The following is a 6,943-nucleotide window of genomic DNA, read 5'->3' as shown; positions in this document are numbered from 1 at the left end:
ACCACAACTTCTTTATCCATTCATCTGTTGATGGACATTTAGTTTGATTCCATGTGTTGGGTACTATAAATAGTGCTGCTATGATCATTGGGGTGCAGGTGTCTTTTTGAATTAAGGTTCCCTCTGGATATATGCCCATGAGTGGGATTGCTGGATCATATGATAAGTCTATTTTTAAATTTTTTTTTGAATCTCCATACTGTTTTCCATAATGGCTGCACCAAACTGCATTCCCACCAACAGTGCAGGAGGGTTCCCTTTTTTTCAGAGGCAGAATTTGAACCCAGACCCCATAGTCTTACCAACCACACAAACCTCAGAGAGGTTGAATGACTTACCAAGCACATATTTCTTTTTTTTTCCCCAATTTTTTTAAATGGAGATACTAGGGATTGAACCCAGGACCGCATGCATGCTAAGCATGTGCTCTACTGAGCTTTCCCCCGATGGCCCCCAGCATGTATCTCTTGTTAATTGTCCAGGCAAACCATCCCTTTCCTCCTGGATTCTCTGCAAGTGAACTGGCACTTTGCCCCAGTCCTGTTTCCTCTGGAACTCGGGGGGTGCTGGGTCTCAGGGCTGGGGCTGGGTGCTCGCCCTGAAGGCTGGCTCAGTCCACAGGTGTGGGGAGCCCCCATAGCTCCGTGGGTACTGTTCAGAGACCTCTAGCCCACTCAGCAACCTGCTGTGGCTAATTACCACTTCATCCCAGGCTGTTAGTGCCCATGGCAACAGGGAGAGGGCTGTGAGCTGGAGATGGGGGGCTGTGCAGCCCTAGGGTGCTGGACCTGGCTTTCTTGCAGGGCCCAGACGAGCCCGTTGCTCTCCTGGGGAAAGGCCTTGGGGCCCAAGGCACCCACACCTGTCTTGGGCTTTTGGGGCTTCTTGAATCTGGAGGGCTTGTCCCCAGTAAAGCCAGCACTGGGGATGCACCCCAGGACAGTGCCTGCTGGGTGAGGGCAGAGACACCCTTCCTGGCGATATCTGCGCCCCAGGCTGCAGGAAACCCCGTGACAGTACTCGCTGTCCAGCACCTGTCCCTGAGGTTCTGGCTTCTAGCAAGCTCTATCTCCCCATAAAGGAAGGGCGAGGTGGAGGGGCCCTGCTCAGTGCAAGCGCTCACCACAGAGGGCATGAGAGCAGGGGCAGAGCACCCCGCTGCAGCCCAGCACCATTCTTAGGAGCTAGGAGAAACAACAGAGGGAGTGGGTTTGAGCAAGGGCTTTGGTGTCAGCCAGACCTGCACTGTACAGTGTGACTTTGGAAAGTTATTCAAGCTCTCTGAACCCTTCCTGCACCTGTAAAGTGAGGATAACAGGACCTCCCACGTGGGGCACATCTGTAGATTAAGGGAAATAATCCATGTACAACCCTGCATGGTGCCCAGCACAGAGCAAATGGTCGATAAATGGGAGCCATGACCAGGCAGGTCACCTAACTCCCTGGGCCTCTGTTTGCTCATCTGGGGAATGGGGACAGCACCACGGGGACCTGAGGAATCCATGACATTGAGGGTGTGAATGTGGGGTAGGTGGCTAGAGCGACGGCTTTGGAGCAGAGCACCTGGGACCACATCCGCAGAGGTGTCATCAGTGCCCCGGTTTATGTGACAGCAGGATTGTGCCACAGCACCCGTATCTGCAAGGGCTTCCTCTGGTGCCAGAGCCGCTGCAGCGTTAGGGGGGCTTTCACGGCACCTGGCAGTCCCCCTGACCCCTATGGATGGGAGTTAGCAGATAGGTACCCCACCTTCCCAGTCCCTTGGGGGGTGGTGAGGCCACTCTAAGAAATATTCTCGTCTACCCAGGACTTCTGAGACTCGAATGTGCTCTCAGGGGGGATCTGGTTCAAATGCAGATTCCGTTTGGGGAGGTGGGGGGGTGGTCTGCTATGGTGCGTCTCTAACCAGCTCCCAGGGCAGCCATGTGGGTCCAGGGACACACTTCCTAGCTGCCTGAGGTTCCAGGGGTCTGAGCCCTGGGGGCAGCAGGAGAAATCTGCTCCTTGACCTGAACCAGCTCCTCTGGAGTATCCCCACCTTCCCAGGACTTCCTGGGCCTGCCTTCCTTCCGAAGAAGCCACTTCCACCTAAAGCCTGCCTCGGGGCCCACTTCCCAGCCTGTGGGTATCCATCCCTGCATTCGCACTGGTCAGCTGGGGCACCTGGAGCAAGTTACTTTGCCTCTCTGAGCCTCACCTGCTTCAGTCTTCAAATGAGGCTAGCAACTAGGTGGTTACGGAACCTAGAATCATGCCTGGCACAGGGTCTAAAAGTTCCTCTAGGAAGTGGGCGATTAAGCTGATGTTTGCAAAGCCGTGTTTGAGAAGATCTGTGGTCCCAGCCTTTTGGGGTTGTTGGGTTCTAGGGGAACGTGACCCTCCATGAAAGGTCAGGGGTGCTGTACAGGTCGGGGGGGCTCCAGAATGACAGTTTATTTTGAATCCCAAACATGGCTCCCTGATTCTTCTTTCTTGAGTCTGTTCTTCCTTAAATACATTCTGGGGGAATGGCTACTGATGTCTGCAGTTTATTTTTCATTTATTTTTAATGCCAAAGCCACACGCACTGATGAAAACCCACAATGAAAAAGCTTGGTAAATGGCTCCCGGCAAAGTGTGTGTGGAGAGGCAGGGAGTGGGGCAGAGGTCACAGACCATGGTGGCCTAAGAGGAGTTAACAGCTCCAAGCAAGCCCATGACCCCAGCCCTGGTGTGTCCCGGAGAAGTTCCCAGGTCCCAAGAGGTGGGGGAACGTTGGGGTCCTCGACTTGGGATTTGTGCTGTTTGCCTCCAGGAGGGAGGGCTGGAGGGGAGAGAAGCATGAAAACAGATGGAAATGTAGTTTTTTAATGACAGCAGCAGATGGCGAAAAGACACACGGGTGTATTCGCACCGTGTTGGAGCCGTTTGAGAGCGGCCGGCTCAGCCGTGATGGGCGCCATGCGGATGGCGTGATGGTTCCCCCACCAAACCCTGGTGGCCAGCGGGATGCAAGGGGGCGGGGGGACACTGCTGGGCTGTGCAGCGTCACAGGTAGAAGGGGAAGACCTGTGGCCACCTTGGTGGGGTCCGGAGGCATCCCCGGCCTGGCTTTTCTGGACACTGGCAGGCAGTCAATGGCTCTGGTTCCCAGCAGTCCCTCCTCTTGGTCCCCGGGGCTGCTGCCCTAGGTCCAGCCATCACCACCAGCCTCCAGGTGAGTCTCCAGCTGCTAGACCGCATCCCCACTCCATCCCCCAGAGTTCTCTCTCTAAACTGCGAATCTGTTCATGTTTCTCCCCCACCTGTGTCCCTCAAACGGCTTCCCGTTGGTCTCAGGATCTCGTCCAGTTTCTGGGGAGCAGCTTACACAGCGGCCCTGGAGAGCTGGCCGCTGCTTGTCTGTCTCGCTTCACCTGCCACGCACCCAGCAGGCAGAACACCTTGAGGGCTGTCGTGGAAATATCACCAGGCGTGGAACTTCCGTTCTGGGGCCCAGCTATGTCACTGCAGCTGAGAACCTTGCTTGCGTCAATCCCGCCCACCCTCCAAGGGCTCCAGGAGACGGGGATATCAGGACAGGTCACAGCTGGAGCAGCTGGGCCCCACCCATCAGAGCTGCTGCCGGCCAGAAACAGCAGGTGAGGTCAGGCTTGCAGGGGTCGTGATCACCCCAACCTCAGAGACCGAAGAGGTGCGGAGAGGCGCAGGCAGCGCCCACAGACGTTCAGGCCCCTGGACGTGGTAGGGGTCTAGTTAGGGAGGCAATCCTGTCCTACTGTGAGGGCCCTGCCCGGTATCAGCCCGTCGCCTCTCTCAGCCAGGGCAAGGGATGGGAGGGTTTGGGGAGGAGGTGTTTTCCATCCTGCATCTCTCTTTTGCTGCTATGACTGTAATTCTAGCCCCTCCTTAGACGGGAGACACCAATAGCCGCAAGTCACTGCTTCCCTGAATGTCCTCCGGAGACCACGGGAGAGCGGTTGGACCATCCACTGTGGCCGAGGCCTGGGCCCCACCCGGAGTTTCTGATTCCCTCAGTCCAGGTATGGCCAGGGCATCCAGCGGGTGATTCTCATGCACAGGCAGGGCCGAGAATTCCTGGAGCTTCTCAGTCACCTCTTCGATTCTTCATTTTCCTGGACCACAGCCTCCTCACTGTGAGAAAACCGCTCCCACGTGGCAGAGATTCAGAGCAAGAGGCAGACTGATCCGGGATGGAACGAAGGTGCTCGGGGTCTTTCCCAAATGTGCTCAGCCCTGGGACTCATCGAGGGTGCATTGAAGGCAGGAGTGAGTGCCCTTCAGAGGATCCCAGTCCCCCACAAAACTGTTTCCACCTGGGATTTGTGGCCGCCGTCCTGGACACCATGACTACAGGACATTTCCAGCATTGCAGAAGAATCCATGCCTTTAAAATCAGAAGTCCAGGTTGCTGCTGTTCTGTTCCGTTCTGCAGCCTAAATTCTACTGTGACCACAAGGTATGCGCAGTGCTGACCCCCTGAATGGGGCAGGCGTTTCACGGCTGCTCAGTGATTTAGGTGCCCTGGAACCGGCAGAGGAGGCTTCTTTAAACATTTTATTAAAGAGTAGCTTTAGATTTACAGAAAAGTTGCAAAGATAGAACAGAGGCTTCCGTATACTGCACCCCCAGCCAAGTTTCACCTGTCATTAACCCTTAATCTTGTGTTACGCTGGTCCATTTGTCACAATTAACGAACCAATTGTGATCCATGATTATTAACTAAGATCCATACTTTATTCACATTTTCTCGGTTTTCCCCTAATGTTCTTCTTTGCTCCAGGTTCCCATCCAGGATCCAAGTAAGACATTTAGTTGTCAAGACTCCTCAGTCTGCCCTGGACTGGGATGGTTTTGTAGACTTTCTGACGACCTGATGTTTGGAGGAGGACTGGCCAGTTGTCTGGAACTGTCCCTCTAGTAGGATTTGTCTGATGTTCTTCTCAGGATTAGCCTGGAACTGGAGGTTCGGGGAGGAAGCCCCAGGACAAAGCACCCTCCTCATACACCCTTCCGGGGTGCCTGCGGTCACCACGGCGGGTCATGGCTGATGTTGACTTTGGTCACCTGGCTGAGGGCGTGCTGGTCAGGTTTCTCTGTTTTTCCCTGTTTCTGTCTTGTCCTTTGTGGAAGGAAGTGGCCACAGGCGGCCCAGACTTTAGGAAGTGGTGAGCATCCATACACACCATCTGGAATTCTGCCCCAGGGACTCTTCCCCATTTGTTTTGTGTCCAGCTCTTAATTCATTATGGGCCATTCTGACCCCTTAGGGGGAGGCAGGTTTTACAACAGGAGACCATGGTGTGGGGGCTCTGACTGCTCCATCCAAAGCAGGACCCCATACTCCCCCCTCCCCCACTTTACTTCTTGTCTGTCTACTCTCTCTTTCCCCCACTTTCAGAGGCCAGGCTCTCAGAAGTCCTCTCTGGGTCCTGGAGTGGCTGGGAGCTGGACCGGATTGGGGCAAATCACTCCCCTCCCCAGTTTTCCCAATTATAAGAACTTCCTGGGGAGTAGGGGGCATGTCAAATGTGTGATTACTGCATCAGAAAGTCTGAGTGTGTACCTTAGGAAGAGACATTTTAAATAAGTTTTATTAAGGAATAATTCACATATTATAAAATTCACCCTTTTAAAGTTTGCAATTCAGTAGTTTTTAGTATAGTTACAGTGTTGTGCAGCTACTACTAATTCCAGAACATTTCCATCACCCTCAAAAGAAGCCCCATGACCATCAGCTGTCACTCCCCACTCCCCTCCCCCAACCCTGGTAAGCATTAATCTAGTTAATGTCTCCATGGATTTTACATATTCTTCACAGTTCCTATAAATAGAAACATGGTTTTGGCATCTGGTTTCTTTCATATAGTGTAATGTTTTCAAGGTTCATCCATCCACACTGGAGCATGAATCAGTGCTTCATTCCTGTTTATGGCCGAGTAATATTCCATAGTAGAGACTACGTGTTGTTCATCCAACCCTCAGCTGATGGACATTTGGATGGTTTCCACCTTTTGGCTGCTGTGAATCGTGCTGCTTTAACAAGCCCCCCCTAGGGACCCTGATGTACACTCAGGTCTGAGACTCCAGGACACTACCGCTTTGCGGAGTGTAAGGCTGTAGCCCTTGCATCTGGTTCTCGCAAGGCCCTGCCAGGCAAGCAGCAAGCGACACTGTCCCCATCTTACAGGTAAGAACACCAGGACACCAGGCTCTGCCAGCTCTCCTACCCAGCCTGCCGAGGCCTCTCCCAACCTCAGCTTTCCCACCAGCTCTTTTCCTTTGCTCTTTTCCAGGCTGTGAAAATCAGGGAGGGAAGCCTCGCCAACTCTGGAACGCAAATATTTGCCAATCAAGAAAACATTCCCCCATCAGTCAAAACCTAGACAAGCTGGCACAGACTCTCTGCAGATGCCTGAGGGAGATTCTATTTTAGGAAGGGACAGGTGGCCTGCAGCTTCCCCTCCTCCCCAAACATCCGGGGCTCTTTCTCTTCCTATCTTGCTTGCAGATGAGGAGACCGAAGCTCAGAGGTCACACAGCTTCCTGAGAGATCTTTTATTTATTTCTTTTAAAGTAATGTCTTCATAAAGGACACAATGAAGAAAATCTCCAGGTCTGTAATGGCAGTTTCCAGTGCAGGCAAGCAACAGACAGCTTTCTAGGTGATGTGAGGGGCAGACCTCAGTTATGGTTTCGTCATCCCAACAGCCTGACCTGGGGCAGGTTTCAGAGGGTTAGAGAGGAAAGAGTGGGGTTTTCTAGGGTGGGGCAGCTTTCCTGTAGGAATACAGAACCCCGAAATCCTGCGTCACATGTGCTTTGTTTTAGAGCCTAATGATCAGGGTTTCAAACTCAGCCCCTTGCCTGATTCCACCAGTCCACCTCTAGTTGCTTCACCTCCTGGGAAGCTTTCCTAGCCTATTACTGACCCATCAGAATC

The sequence above is a fragment of the Camelus ferus genome, chromosome 21 (genome assembly GCF_009834535.1).
Source record: "Camelus ferus isolate YT-003-E chromosome 21, BCGSAC_Cfer_1.0, whole genome shotgun sequence".
In the NCBI taxonomy this organism is placed as follows: Eukaryota; Metazoa; Chordata; class Mammalia; order Artiodactyla; family Camelidae; genus Camelus; species Camelus ferus.
This window is presented reverse-complemented; position numbering follows the sequence as displayed.